This window comes from Lissotriton vulgaris, chromosome 2_1, assembly GCF_964263255.1.
Source record: "Lissotriton vulgaris chromosome 2_1, aLisVul1.2, whole genome shotgun sequence".
In the NCBI taxonomy this organism is placed as follows: Eukaryota; Metazoa; Chordata; class Amphibia; order Caudata; family Salamandridae; genus Lissotriton; species Lissotriton vulgaris.
In genome coordinates, this window is record NC_141687.1 from 1,766,972,819 (window position 1) to 1,766,989,467 (window position 16,649).

Sequence of the window (16,649 nt, forward strand, 5' to 3'; positions counted from 1 at the left end):
TTTTCTAAGATCAAATTACCCATGCATAGGCCACAGCAACTCTGGATCCTTGCTAGTATATTTATTACATAAAGTGCTGTACATTATAGAAGAAATATAATTTTTAATATACATATCCCTATTAGGTGTCCCCTTGGGAGGGAGACCGCTGATTCCGCTCGATATTCACATTGGTACCTCCAAAGAAGCTACACATTCTACGAAGTGTGCTTGAAACAGGCATGCCAAAAACATTGTAGGATATACAATACTATACAGTAGTGGCACTTAACACAATGTGCCGTTACAAATTATTCAAAGGTTGGAGAAAAATCCCCTCATTACCTGCCTATATAAATTGCAATTCATATATATATATCTCCAAACAAATTCCAAATATTGGCCAATTTCCATATACAAAGTGTCTCATCAAACTACCTGACCAAACAAAAGTCTCCAGATTCCAACTGCCAAGTTCTGATTCGACCAAATGGTCTCTGTACGGCAAACACCAGAAAAGATCTTAGTCTTGGACCGGCACCCCCTGGACGGTCAGATCAGAAAGAAAGGAAAAACGCAGTGGGTGCCATGACTTGTCTCCTCGGGCAGTGATCGTAGTGAGATTCTAATCCTTTGTTTCGACCACTCCTTCGGGCATCCAAGTCGCCGATGAGCCTCACTGATTGGGTGCCAATCTGTAGAGGTGGACCTCAGCAAGGCCTACCAGTGCTAAGGGTTTACCCTTCTCTACACACAAGTCCTCAGACCAGAAATTAGAAGTTGGCACAGAAGCTGAAATGGTAAAAAGATTTTATTAACCTCCGGTGGAACTACATTCACACGACACCCTTCGGTAGTGTATGAAGTAACACAAGTAGTAGAAAAACCATGGGTCTTTTATACCCACACAGGAGCTCAAAAGAAGGCAGTACAAGCAAACATAGTTACATACTTAAATGGTCATACAAAGAATGCAGTCAACAGTAAAGGAGGAGCCAACAGTTGCTGACTTAGGTAAAAACAGCCGGACAGTTAGACTAGAGCAGGTGCATGGGGAGCTACAGACTCTTCTGAGCATGTGCAGAGTAGCAGAGGCTAAGTATAGCCAGTTCTTTGAGCAAAGCACAAGGGCAAGCAACAGTGAAGAAGGAAAAAGCACATGGCGAGCACATGGTAGACCAAATGGTTGCTGGAAACAAGATGGCTACAGCTAAATGCTAATCGCTGTCTCTGCCAAATTTCAACAGATACCTTATGTGATTTACTATATATCTGGTTGTTTCCTATATTCACCTTGTAAAGCGCTCTGATACCCGCAAGGGTCTTGTTCGCGCTATGTAAAACCTTCAAAATGAATAAAAAACGAAATAAAATTCCCAACACTAGGAGGAGGTAGAGGAGCTACTAAAGCACATACCTGAACAATAACGGAAGCGAGTGCAATATAAATGCCTCCATGTAAGGGCCATCAGTACTTCCTTTGTTGGAGCCTTCTTCCTGGATAAGGGCTAGCTGGAGCTTCAACACATCGATGCCAGAAAGCAAACACAGGCACTCAAGAGGGAAATCATGATCTGGGGGCAGGTTTTCAGTTTCCTATCCTTGTAGGGAAGGTATACCTGTACTGTAAGAATGCCAGATAACTATTTAGCACTTACTAATAAGTAGTTGTAACTGCCAAAGGAGGCCTTTTTTAGCACCAATTGAGAAATAAAACATTGAGAATAAAACAGCAAGTATAAACAGTCGGACAAACAGACCGATTTCTGTGGTTTATTCTGGGGCTATTGAAGTGTACTTGGTGACGTACTGGATTTGTTACGCCGTTTGAAACCTTACTGTAATATGAGTGCAGGTACAACTTAGCGCATGTGTCATACAATCAGAACAGAGACCTCGCTGCATGCCAGACAGTTCAACAGTGTGTGCATAAAATGAGCAAGCAAGAATCTACACAGCGCCAAGACACCCTGTGAGTGAACGTGTGCTAAACCAATATCCTAAATAAATAATTTAACAATAACATTTCTTAAGTTACTAGTGCAGAGGAGAAGCTGTACTGCCTTGATTATTAGGCGCAGGGATTTGTACAGCTTAGTGGCACTAAGGATGGACAAGGAAGGATGCAAGGCTCAGCCAGTCCCTTTCTTTAAGGTTGCAAGCTGAGTATGTGCATTAACCCACTGATATACGTTACCAGCTGCTGAAGGAATTCCGTTTCAGGCAGCCCACGTATCGGGGGTGCTTGCTTAGATCTCTGCCATAGATGCATTAACCTATTGACCGGCATGAGAAGGATGAAAGGCAGACGTACGGTAATGCAACTCCTTACCACTTCCTACAAGAATACACACCACAAACGCAGGCAAAGAAAGTAAGAGCTATCTGCAGTGTAAGCTCACTCACCCAGCTATATGAATGGGTGTTTAACTGAGGCAAAAATCACTTTCTTAAACCCGCCTCTGGTGAATGTCCTGTTCCTCCCCGTACAGGCTTGCTAGCTCCAGCCATTGCAGGCATATTCGGCAGGCTGCTCCCACACAGACTCTGGGCTGTAAAGCTGTGAATGAGTCTGTTATTTATTATTTTCTTTATAAAGACCTTTATTATACAGTTCTGAATGTACACAGCATACAGCCTACAACCCTTAGGGCTGGCAGCATCAAATACCATTTTCGTGCATTATCAACGGAATAACACGGCCCATTTGCCGACAACCCGGGTGTCCGGCGGCGTAGCGGATTAGTGTGTGAGCAGGACCTGCGTTGTACCTCGGATAAAAGTCAGGTCAATTTTCTTGTTTTTAAGAAACATTCTACCTAAATAAACATATCAACAAAATGTGAAGCAAAAGGCAGACACATCGGCTCGAGCACTTCACCCATCCAGTCCTGTGTGTGACGCTTAATGTCTCAGCTAACCATGCCCTTACCTAACCCACCCTGCCCCCAAATCCGCAGTCTCTCCCGTCTAACTTAGAACTGTAGCACGTCTTGTACCAGGGTGTGTGCACATTGCCTGTCCTACTTGTAAACAAAACCAATTCAACTCCCAACATCCTCCCCTCCCACCTCCCAACAGCCCCCCATCCCACCCCCCGTCCCACCTGTTTCCCTCCCCTGCCCATTCTATTGTTAAGCCTGTGTACCTCTCTCCTACCTCCCTCAGAAGAAATCCCTATTTTACGCCGCGCACTGCCTACCCCATGTCCAACCTACAATAGCACTAATAGCACTAAACTCCACCCACTACTATATGCTTCTCTGCTCAATTTGAGTACATCGGACCCACCCGCTCATATCCCTCGGACACACATCCACTCCATCCAACCACACATTCCACCCTGTGTTTCGGGTTCGGTCCAGAAGAGTGTCGTATTAGCCCTAAACATTATCTATTTCCAACAGTTCCGGGTTATCATCTGCCTCCTCATGCCGTGGTTCTACCTGGTCCCCGGCATTTAAAAAGGTCTGGTATAGACCCCAAAAGTTTTTGGGTCAATTTTTGGGCGGGAGCAGCTCACTATAAATTTCTGATTGCGTGCAGCAATATAGCATATCCCTGGCCCACCTACTCTTGGTCTGTAGCGGTCCTCTCATCCAGCAAATGACCACAACACTTCTGGCTAACAGACCTATATCTGCCAGGCGACTCATTGCTACTGGACGCGTCTTGGAGTATCCCAGCAGCGCCAACGCTGGGTTAGCTGGCAGTTCTGTCTCCAGTATCTCGCTCATTTCCGCAAAGACCTCCTTCCAGAATTTTTTTATACCAGGAGAACTCCACGCCATATGCATGAAATCTGCAATCTGTGCGTGGCAACGCTCACACTCAGCAGATTGCCTAAGCCCGTATCTGTGTAGTCTCTCGGGAGTGTAATATACCCATTGAATAAATTTGAGGTGAACCAGTCTATGCCGGCCATTAAGAGATCTTCCTCGTATTGGTGCAGCAGTACCTCCACATTTCATCATCTATTTGCGTTTGTAGATCCAGCTGCCACGCTATCCTGGCCTTAGAGTTGGTGTGCCTTATGTAATGTCCCTATTTTAAATAAATTTGTGACCAATTTATGAGGGGAGGCGGTCTTAATCACATATGTGCCGAATTTCAGGCGGTTCCGCCAAATCCGGGCCCAGGAGTTCCAACAGTGCCGAACGCGCTCTATGGAACTGGAAGCGGAGCAGTAGCGTACTCCCTGCGTCCAGGGTGGCAACCTGATTCCAAGTTTTAATCACCCCATTTAGAAAGAGGTCCGCCATCTTTACTATGCCTAGTTAGTTCAGTGCTTGTACCACGCCCCTCTCTTCCAAAGGGTCAAGCCATACCGCCCACGTTATCGGCATAAGTGGGGGAGTATAATAGTTCGCACTGCTGCTCCTGCAGCAGCGCATGCCAGGCATGGTTTGTTGCCTTCTGCGAGTCCAGTCTACCAACACTTCGGTCAACCGGCCGGAAGACCATAGCCGGTAAGGGGGACGGATCCGCAAATAAACGCTCAAGAATCACATGCGGGATATCGGGAGGTCCCGTGAATCCATGTATGCATATGAGCCGCCTGTGCCACTCTGTAGTAGCGTTTCATGTCCGGTGCACCCAGGCCCCCCAACTCGTACGGGAGCATGAGCACTTTCCATTGAACCCTAGGCTGCTTACCACCCCATGCCAGCTTGATCAGAATTTGTGTCAGGTTTTTGAAGAAAGCCTTGGACAAGACCATCGGAATATTGGTGAATAAGAATCTAGGTAAGATCACCATCTTCATGATGGCTATCCTTCCCGTCAATGAGCAGAAGCCTACACCATTTGTCCACATCACCTAATTTAGTAAATGTAACCCCGTAGTTTTCCCTGAATAGAATATCTGGATCAGTATGAAGCTGAATCCTCAAATATCTGACCGGTTCCGTTGTCCATTTCAGTGGATATTCCATGTCAAACTGAGATGTAACGGGGGTTAACAGAAACACAACAGATTTGGTCCAGTTCACCCTCAGACCCGAAAGCGCTCCGAACCGAACAACCTCTCTAAGCACCGAAGAGAGGTTCGTCTCCGGGTTTCACACATACAGCAGTGTGTCGTCTGCATATGTGGAAATGCCTATTTTGTACGTTGGGAAGTTTATACCCTCAAATCTGTGGTACTCTCATCGCACACGCCAAGGGCTCCGCTACCAACGCATATAATAATGGAGAAAGCGGGCAGCCCTGTCTAGTGCCCCTGCTTATTTCGGAGACCTCCGTGACTCTATCTCCCATCCGCAGCCTAGCGGTGGGTTTGTGGTATAGCGCACCTATCATTTGGATAAATGGTTCGCCCAGACCAAACTTTCGGAGCACCCTCAACATGAAGGGCCACTCTACCGAGTCAAAAGCCTTCTCCATATCTAGGAAGATGGCAATCACTTTGTTCTTCTGCCGCACATGCTGCATAGTCCTGAGGACCGTGTAAATGTTATAGGTGAGGTTCCTAGCAGGAATGAAGCCAGCCTGATCAGGCGCGACCAACTCCGGTGCCAGAATTGCCAGACGAGCGGCCAGAACCTTAGCGTACAGCTTGGTGTCCACATTTATTAGAGACGGGGGTCTATACGAGCTGCATTCATTTGGCGGCTTCCCTGGTTTCAGAAGCGTGATAAGAAGGGCCTCCCTCATAGAACCAGGCATACTGCCCTCTACACAGATGTCATCAAAGAGGGTAGATAAATGTGGCACCAGTTTGTCTTTAAAAGCCTTATAAAAGCTGACTGTCAGCCCGTCCACACCCGGGGCACTGCCTGACCGCATACTCTCTAGCGCCTCCATGATTTCATCCTTCTGAATGGGCATCATCAAAAATTCTCTCTGAAAGTTAGCCAGCTGCGGCATCTGGATGTAACTCATGTAATCATCTATCTCCTCTTCCACGTGGGAGGACCTGGACCTATACAGTCCCGCATAATAGTCCCTGAACTCCTTCATTATTTCCTCCTCGTCGGAAAGTACCTCCCCTGATGACGCCACAAGCTCCTCAATCACCAACAGGCGTCGGTCATTTCGTATTAGTTTGGCTAATAACGAGCCGGGTCTCTCCCCTTCACCATACGAGCGCGCAGTGGCGTATTTCCCCATGTGCTTCACTTCCCTGTCTGCCTCATTATATTCTGTAATTAGCATCTTAATTTGCGCTGAATGGTCCGCATCCGGGGCGGCCTGCTGTTGTTGCTCTAGCTGTAACAACTGAGCTTCAGATTAAGGCTAAAGCATCTTGATCGATTTGAGAATACTTGCGTGTTTAGCCATGGCTATGCCCCGAATAAATACTTTGAACGATTCCCACACCGTCAGGAAACTATCACACGATCCGATGTTGGTCTCAAAGAAGTTGTCTATCTCCTCTGCTATTTCTCCTCTAAAAACCTCATCCAGCAAGGAGTAAGGAGGGAACCGCCAAGTGAAAGGCGGAGTTTTCCTCACTGGGGTCACTAGTACCAGAAGGAGTGGAGAGTGATCCGAAAGGGTGCGTTGCATTACAGTACATTCTATTAGGTCTTTGACCACTGCTTGGGACGCCAACCAGTAGTCCATTCTGGTGTGTATATTATAGTATGCCGAGTAATGCGTGTACCGTCCCCGTGAGGGGTGTCTGTGACTCCAGACATCCACAAGGTCCAATTTAATGAGTTCCACGCACATTTGTGAGGCAGCAGCTGATGGCCTTCTGGGTGGTCCCCCAGATCTATCCAACTCCGGGTCGAACACTAGATTAAAGTCCCCCCCCCATAGCATTTTGGACTCCGTATAAGCTCTGTAATACTGCGCTAACATATCGTAAAATGTGAATGAGTCTGTTAATGCAGCGTCGAGGAAGAGGGGATTTAATAGGCTCCGCCGCCCCAGCCTGGCCATTAAAAGTTGAGCGCACGGTGGAAGCTGTAAGGCTGGGTGCTGCCTGCCATGTGAGCCGTGTCACGATGATGGATGCGCGGGGAAGCGGCGTGCCGTGTGACTGCGCTGACGCTCTCTGGAGGAGGCCCGCTTTAATCGCAATAACTCCCCATAAAAGCAAAAGGCAAGGCGGGAAAGTAACTGGCTCACTGGTTAGAGGCGCCAGACCCGAGAGCAGAGGACGGCCCGGGACCAGGGTTCGATTCCTGGCGCTGCAGGTTTCTGGACCAGGGTCAGCAGACTCGATAATTCTCTCGCCTCGGTGCCCACTCTGATCAGCGATCACACTCGGCAACTCTGGGCATTAGCTTGCCTCATCTTCACTAACTGCCCCACCAGACCGTCGGGGATGCCTGGTCTCACCCTGGAGATACCCATTAAGGGACCATCTCTCAGGGAAGCCAGGAAGGGTTTCGCAGCGGTCGAAGCGCCTTGGGACCCTCCGGGTAAGTAGTGCGCTATATAAATGCCTATACATTTACATTTACACATTTACATCTCCTCTGCCATAATACAACAATTGGGTAAAGCTCAGGTGCGCAAAGAACAGCAAGGACCGTTTTACATAGCAGCTAAACACCTGGGTATCGAGGCGCTGCTATGCTAATACATGTTACTATTACCCGCCACATTGGCACGCATGCCGGCCACCGGCGAAGGGTAACACGCACAATTTTGGAGCTTTTTGACGTCCTGCGCACAAAGGAATTTCTCCTTCTCCCAAGACTGCTCATTGAAGGTCTTTTTATAAAGCATGCAAAAAAGTACACTGCTAAAGGACTTGAGACGTCTGCTGCACAGTAAGCTAACCTAACAATCACTGAAGGCTCACTTAGCATTTTTAGCATATACAAAAGATCACACAGGAAAGAGCTTCACTTCACAAGTGGTCAAGAGGTTCCTAGGAGTTGAAAGAATTCCCCCACCCCCTCCAAAGAGTGTCTACACCCACATGGAATCTAAATCTGGTACTCGCTCAGCTAATGAAATCACCATTTGTGCTGCTATACAAGGCCATGCCACAAGGGCTCACACTAAGAACTGCCTTTTTAGTGGCAATAACATCACTGCGTAGAGTTAGTGAGTTCTAGGCACTAACATTACAGGAACCCTACTTCTAAATTCATGATGACAGAATAGTCATGAGAACCGATCCACACTTCATGCCCAAGTTGGTATCACAATTCCACCTAAATCAATCCATACAGATACCAAGTTTCTTCCAAAATCCAAAGCTGCAGGCAGAAAGAGCATTGCACACTCATGACGCCAGAAGAGCAGTGATGTTTTGCATTGTAAAACGAAAGTACAAAAAAACAAAACTCTTAGTATCTTTTGCAAACCATTTCCTTGAGAACCCAGTAACCAAGAACACAACCACAAGATGGATAGCACAAACCATACAATTCTGCCACAAACCAGCAGGAGAAGCATTGCAAAGGGCCCCACGGGCTCTTTCAGAAAGAAAGAAGGGGGCAGCTATCACCTTCCTAGCCAACACGCCACTTCAAGACCTTTGCATGGCAGCAACATGGTGTTCAGTGCATCGTTCATGAAACACTACTGCGTGGACATCCAAATTAATTAAGAAGCACAAGTAGGACAAATGGTCTTGCAAAATCTGTTCCCACACCAACGCTCATCTTCGAGCCAGCCACCACAGAACTAACAAACTAATACGAAATCTATGCACAGCATGTGAACCCAGAAAAGACTCTTGCTTCAAAACGTATAGTTTCTTCCCTGTCAGTTGAAACCATTTCTGGATTCACTGTCTAACACCCCCTCCTCCACCAAAGATGAGTGAGAAAAAAATATCCGAAGATGGCGACCAAAGGTGGGAGCTTCCGGAGGAAGCACAACAGCGTCACAAGGAGATCACAAATGGTGGTACATCGATGCTCACAAACAGGGGGCGGGAAGGAAAATGCAACAATTCCGGACCAAACCACTAGAATGGTGGCATAATGCACAGCATATGAATCCAGAAAATTCTTCAAGCTTTAAAACGACACTGACAGGTAAAACTATGTTACTTTGAATTACCCTTAAAGTTGATATACTATATTTTCTTTGCACCAAAATAGTAATGTTTGAAAGCTTTTTTGTAAGCATGTGTTCAGTATGCAGTGTTTTGTGGGAGCCTCATCTGTGACATGCATGGTAAGTAGATATTTAAAACTAATATGCTATACTTCAGGTAGTGTGCAGACAACTGTGCTGAGAACTTGCAATAAAAATAGATCTGTTTAAAACCTTGCAGTGCCGGAATGTCCTATGACTGCCATTGAAAGTTTGGGATTGTTGCAATTTTGTTTAGCATTGAAAATAAGTTTCTTTTAAATTTACCCTGGCAGATCTGGACATGACTGAACCAGCCTGGCATCCAAAGAGGCTCTGGTGCTTGAAAGGTGATTTGGATCATAATATCGCATTCTGGTAAGCATGAAAACAAATAACATTTTAGAGTTCTATCAATACAATTGTTTTTGTCCCTTTGTTTCCAGATAGAATGCATTGACCTTGCTATTATAATTGCTTCATTTAACTTTATTCTATGCTTACTCAGAAGTAAAAAGCATTTTGATCTCCTTCTGTTTATCATACTTGGTCCCACGCTTTTGACCTCTTTTTGAAAGCTAGTCAAACGTATTAACAATGGGGCTGGGCACTTCTGTGACCTACATTTTCACCAGCAGGTTGAATTTAGTGGGTTGATACTCTAAATATTAGTCAAATTTGAGCTTTATACATCTGAGGTGTAGGTCAGTGCTGTGTTGGAAGGATGTGGTTTGTAGTGCTGTCTGTGTGGTAAACATTTTGGAGTAAGGCTCTTATGCCTTGGAAGGATAAAGAATGAGTAGGTTACATTATCATTGGGTGCTGTGAGTCAGTCCGTTGGTCTCCTATGAAGAGATATTTCTGTGTAACCACCGAAACGCCAACCTATTTCAGGTGCTCTTTGCTACATTCTGCTATTCTCTGCAGTCTTGAGATTATAGAGACAGCCCTTTGGGCGGGACTGCGTTGGACGAGATCCATTGTATACGCTCCTGTAGTTTTAACTTCGAATCGGAATGCTTCAAAGTGTTGAACCTAGAATCTGTTTGGGGGTTGGCAGATTGGAACATGCAGGGGCTAAATATGTTAGTCATCCAAAATGCCAACCCTATTTGCAGCACCAGTGACTAGTGCCAGATATTTGCACAGTGAAAGCTTGACTTCTCGTTATTGTGTGGATATTATTTTAGTGGAAGATTGCTGGTGGATATTTAATAAGTTGAGATATCTAATGACTTTCCTGATTAATACAGGTTTTCCTGATTGTTATTTCTACAGGTTTAATATTGGGTAGCAGTCATGTTTTAGTCTTCTGATTGCTGGCAGCCATAAATGGCTACTGTGGTTGTGGCCACATGGAGCTAGATGAACCTGTTTTGGAAACTGCACAGATTTACTGTTTGCGCAATTATGGTGGTTTCTGAGGTTGTTCTTGGAGCATGCTTTGCCCTGTGATAGTCTTGTAGTGCACTAGATATGAGTATTTTCTGAAATAGATATGTGATTTCTGAACTTCAGGTGATCATTCTTTGCTGGCAAGGAATTTCAAAACTTAACTGCTCCAAGTGTTTTTGCTCCTGTACAATGTATTTCCTTGCAGGTGTGAATGGTTCAATCAATCAGGGGTATTGTAAGCACGCTACTCACCCGTGAGGGTCTGAAGGCGCTGAAAGGAGGGGGAGTAGGAGTGGTTCTGCAGATCTATTTAGCCGAAGAGCCAGGTGTTGAGCCTTCCTGAAGGTGTTCAGGGAGGGTGCACGTCTGTCTGCTGGTAGCTCTGGTTAGCTGAAGTGTCTTCTTTCCAGTTTATTTCGGGAATATGCGTATGCCCCGCATAAAGGCCCGGCTTCGAACATTAAGAGCCATCGGTTTCAAAACCGCCATCGGTCGTTCCAAAGAAATCAAAACCGAAAGCATCAATGACAAAGCCGAAACCAAAAGTGCAACTAACTCTGGTCGGCTCCAAGGCCTCAAATCCCTGGGAGCCGAAGAAACAGAAAATGGCCGTCGATGCCGAAAAGCTCAAGAAGGTCATCGAACTGACGTTTGGGGCACCGAAGACCAAGGTCCGACGCCGAAAGAAGTCGAGACACACAAAAGACTCGAACCGAAAGACTGGTTCGATCCTCGGTCGAGGCCTGCGGACAAGACCAAGACTGGCTCCAAGGACCTTGTCGAGTCGACGCAGCAGAGTCCATTCATAGCCAAGGAAGTGTCAGTCACTCCAACGCATCAAGGATAAGGCTACAGCGGTCGGGCCAAAAAAGGCCCCAACACGAAAGCTGGTTGGAAACGTTCAGACCGCGTCGACGCCTATCAAATTCGGCTTGCCACCCTCAGTGCGTCCGAAGATGTTCGAACCAAAAAGAGGTATCGGCGCCATTAAAAAAGTGTTGACGGAAATGGAGGCTACAGGGGAGCCTGAAGAACAGGAGTCGAGGCAATTCATCGTCTCGGAAACTGGTAGACTGTCCATATATAAAAGGAAAATAATACCAGAAACGCCCATGGTGGCATATAAGATTCCCTTGAAGAGGGTTTCAACAACGTCACCGGCTCTTGTGGAACCCCTCCATTCCTATGGACAAGAACCTCAGAATTTTTCACCCACATACTCGGATGTGGATGCAGGGGATGACTAACATGAAGATGACCCTTATGTGGACACTGATCCCGATGATCAAAACCAACCAATGGCAGACCCGGCTGACCCAAGGGATCCGCAGACTGCCCCTGACACTCATGTGTACAGTGTGAAAACTTCTCCTACTGAGGACACTACTGCCTTTAACGTCCTTATTGAAAGAGCAGCCAGTAATCATGACGTCGAGCTACATGCTGACCCTGTGGAGGAAGACTTTCTGGTCTACACCTTTTCCACTTCAGAAAGAACAGTCAAGACCCTGCCCATGCTAAAAGGGGTCCTTAAGCATGCTGTTGACATCTTTAAGAACACCACTAGGGCTAGGGTATTAAACCCAAGAATTGAAAAGAAATATAGACCGGCACCTGGGGACCCTACTTATATAAAGGGACAGTTGCCATTGGACTCATTAGTTGTTTCTAATGCACGTAAGAGAGCAAACTCACAGACTAGAGGTGATGCTCCTCCTCCAGACAAAGAGTCAAAAGTTCTGGAAACTTCAGGAAAAAGGGTGGCTGCGCAGGCGGTTAACATCTGGCGCATTGCCGACAATCAGGCACTCTTAGCCAGATATGACCGGTCCCATTATGATACCCTTGAGAATGTTGCAACACCTACCAGATCAGTACAAGGAGGGTGCAGAACTACTAACCCAAGAAGGGAAGCTTATAACCAATGCTTCCATCAAGTGCGCGCTAGACGCAGCTGACACTGCAGCCATGGCCATTAACACTAGCGTTATGTTAAGGAGACATGCCTGGTTGAGAATCTCGGGATTCAAACCAGAAATACAAACTTCTATCCTCAATCAGCCAGCTAACCCGGACTACTTATTTGGACCTGAGGTTGACACCACCCTTGAAAAAATTAAAAAAAGACAGACTGCAGAGTCTATGGGGGCACTGCAGTCAGAGCACTTTCGGGGTGGCTCCTTTCGTCGCTCCAATACTAGGGGCCCTTCAAGAGGCCAATCCACACAACAGACACAGTACAATAAAGGAAGTACACAATCCACCTACAAGAAGAACAACCGGGGCGGATATCGTGGAAACAACATCAAGGGCAGAGGCAGAGGCAACAGTTCCAGATCCTCTGCCAATAGCCAACAGTGACGCCCTGTCACTGCCCCCCCGACCATATAACACCTGTCGGGGGGAGACTGCAACAGTGCCTGCCAGTCTGGAAATCCATCACCACGGACAGGTGGGTGAGAGACATTGTCCAGTATGGGTATTGTCTGGAATTAACATCCACTCCACCCAACATCCCACCAAGACACCGTCCTATGTCCGCAGAGCACTTACACTTATTGCAGCAGGAGGTCGTCGGCATGCTGCAAAAAGGGGCCATAGAGCTCGTGCCTGTAGAAGACCAAGGCTCAGGGGTGTACTCTCTGTACTTTCTAATACCCAAAAAGGACGCGTCTCTCAGACCTATACTGGACCTCAGGCCTCTAAACAGTTGCATTCTGTCAGAGCATTTTCATATGCTCACCTTACAGCAGGTCCTGTAGTGTAGTTCCGATTTTCCCAATAGGCCCCTGCGCATTGGAATAACATACAGTAGTATCGACGTAGAAGTGCGGATCTTCCAGGCCTCTATTGACTATGCTAAACTTAATTGGGTTTGTTACCAACTAGCTCAGAGGTCACTGGAAACTTTCTTGACTGAAATAGGAAGTGATCAGCTTCCCTGGCACAGCCAAGAAGGGATTCAGTTTTCCAACAACCGTGCAACATGACAACTTTGCTCCTCAGATCAAGAGTCAATCTCTAGGGTCGTGTGAAACAATAGACAGTTATTTTACTCAGTCAGTGGTTGTGCAGTTTACTTTCACAATATGTAGAGAATAGAGAGACGGGCGTTTGTCAATAAAAGGTAACATTTATTGAACAGTCTTTCTTCTCGTACAAGAGAAATGAATTGCCACAATTGCAAGACTTGTTATTATAAAAAGTACGTACAGTAAGATAAGTATTGCGAAATAATACTGTAAAAGCATTGATATGGTTTCTTAGTCATACAATGGTTTAAAATGATTAAAACATATATACATGCATATATATACATTAGGCTAAAATACTCAACTGGTGCTTCTAACTACGCCTACCCCAGTGTACCTGACCTAAGCCTAATACTTGGGAGGGGAGTAAGTAAGTAGCTTTAAGTTAAGTTGGTTTTGCCAAGGTTTGCTTCAAGAATTCTCTCAAGGGTTTAGTCAACACCATACCTCTGGAATAGAATGATGGAGGTCTGGTATCTCCCTCAGGGCTCGATATCCCAGTCACCCGCAAGGGTAGACTAAACTCCAGAGCTGGATTTCTCTGCAGGAGAAAGACGGCGTCTCTTCTCAGCGTGTCGAGGAGGAGGAGGAGGAGGTGCAGCGTCCGCGGGCAGCTTGCATCTGCTGGGCTCTTTGCAGGGGACGGCTGTTCAGCTCCTAAGTTCACCACACCATCGTTCGCTAGTTAGCAGTGATAGCAGTAGCGATAGCAGCTATGGTATCATCAGCATGACAGCTTCTGCAGCAGCGATGGCATTGATTGCTTCAGCGAAAACATCAGCAGCAACACAACAGCAACATCAGCGTTTGCTTAAGGCAACGTTGGTAATATTTATACCTGAAAGGTGCCTTGTTTGACGTAAGTTTTTGGACATAAGATGTCACTAGGAAGTGATTGTCTATCAGTGCTCATTAAAGTTCTATGACTAATCAAAACACAGCAAGCGGGGATTTCCAGGTTTGCTGAGTTTTTATCTTGTTGAAGAGCTTGGAGTGTTAATCTAGGAATCTCAGATAGTAACTTCTGCTATGTCATTGCACTAATTGGTTGCAAAGGAAGTGGCAGATAAAGCTATTCTGGAATGTGGCTCTGTTCGTGTGAGGCCAGAGACGAGTTTCTGAATATTGCACTTGAACGGTTATGCCAATGTAGGGAATAAATGGATTTATAGCCGAATAGGGGCATAAGGTCACAGCATCGATCAGGGTCCTAGATTAGAACGCTACAGTCCTGCCGTTACTCAGTCAGGGAGACTTCCTCGCAACACGGATCTAAAAGATGCGTATTTCCATATACCCGTACACCCATCACACAGACAGTATCTCAGGTTCACTATTCAAAATCAACATTATCAGTTCAAAGTCCTCCCTTTGGGAGTAACGACGGCACCCAGGGTGTTCACAAAGTGCCTGGCGACAGTAGTAGCACACCTAAGGAGACAGCACATGCATGTCTACCCTTATCTGGACGACTGGCTTATTCAAGCAAAGACGGCCCAGCAGTGTGCCAGCCACATGACCCACACCATTCATCTTCTTCACAGTCTAGGATTCTCGCTGAATTATCCAAAGTCACATCTTCAGCCCGCCCACGTGCGACAGTACCTGGGCGTGACAATAAACACTCTGGCAGCCAAATCTCAGCCAAATTCAGCGAGAAAAAGCAGCATGCAATTGCTGATACAGAAATTCAGACCTCAACACTCGCTTCCAGCAAAAGTGTTCATGCAGTTGATAGGCATGATGGCCTCCTGCATCTTAGTCCTGCACGCGAGACTACATATGCGTCCGCTTCAGGAGTGCTTGGCACGTCAGTGGAATCAGGCTCAAGGACAGTTAAAAGGGCTAGTGTTGGTGAGCGATCGGGCATTCAACTCTCTGCATTGGTGGAACCCACGAAACCTTTGCAAGGGCCGACCGTTCCAAGAGCCTGTGCCACAGATTATACTGACGACTGACGCGTCTCTCCAGGGATGGGGAGCTCATGTACTCCACTACACAGTGCAGGGACTATGGACAGCACAGCAAAAGAAGATGCACATCAACCTTCTGGAACTGATGGCTATCTTCATGGCGATGAAAGCTTTTAGAGTACACTTGTGCAACAAAGTCGTGTTGATCCGGAGGGACAACATGACTGCCATGTACTACATACAGAAGCAGGGAGGAACACACTTGCCACAGTTGTCTCATCTGGCTCAGAGCATGTGGAAGTGGGCCATTCAGAGGAACCTCTTCCTCATGGCGTAACACCTCCCGGGCAAGGACAACCAGATGGCGGATCTGCTCAACAGACACAGCCACCAGATGCACGCGTGGGAGGTACATCCATCAGTTCTCCAACCGTACTTCCAGCAGTGGGGTCATCCACAGATCGACCTGTTGCCCCAAGGGAAAACGCAAAATGCCAAAGCGTCGCCAGCAGGTTCCCACATTCACAGTCGCAGGGCAATGCGATATGGATGAACTGGCCAAGCTGGTGGCACGCAAACTGAGACGACACTTTGACACTCATCCTGGTTGCTCCAATGTGGGCACGCCAACCATGGTACACCACGTTTCTAGAACTATCCGTGGTACCGCATCAAAGGCTGCACCTCACACCCAGGCTTTCGACGCAGAGCCATGGCGACATTCAGCATCCAGATCCGCAACAGCTCAACCTGGCGATCTGGCTCCTGAAGTCTTAGAATTTGGCTACCTCAACTTGCCGCCAGAATGTATGAATATCATCAAGGAGGCAAGACGACCCACAATCGGATAATGCTATGCGGCTAAAAGGAAAAGGTTTGTCATATATTGTAACAATGACATTAACCCACTGGATGCATCTATTCAAAACATTATCTGTTATGTGCTGCACTTATACAGGTGTAATCTGGCGTACAGTTCCATTCGTATACATTTATCCGCAATAGCAGCTTATCTTCAAAACAGGCAGCACCTCTCACTATTTAGAGTGCCTGCCATTAAAGCTTTCTGGAAGGACTCAAAAGAGTGATCCCTCCCAGACACCCGCCTTCACCAGTCTGGAACCTCAATGTGGTCCTCACCAGACTGATGGGACCACCTTTTGAACCTCTACACTCTTGTGAGATTCAGTTTCTAACCTATAAAGTGACTTTCCTAGTAGCTATTACCTCACTACGAAGAGTTAGTGAACTCCAGGCCCTAACCATTCAAGAGCCATTCATACAGGTCCACGCAAATAGGGTTGTACTACGCACCAACCCTACATTAATGCCTAAGGTGATT

General features: G+C 46.6%; 1 protein-coding gene across 5 annotated transcripts in view; it reads left to right on the top strand.

Annotated features, from left to right (window-relative positions):
• Positions 1-16,649, top strand: part of PPP6R3 (protein phosphatase 6 regulatory subunit 3) — a 1,665,951-nt gene that overhangs the window by 27,383 nt on the left and 1,621,919 nt on the right. For all 5 annotated transcript variants that reach the window (XM_086957827.1, XM_086957831.1, XM_086957834.1 and 2 more), the window contains exon 2: positions 9,264-9,345. The gene's annotated coding sequence lies outside the window, so the exon portion shown is untranslated. The remainder of the gene's footprint in view (positions 1-9,263; positions 9,346-16,649) is intronic.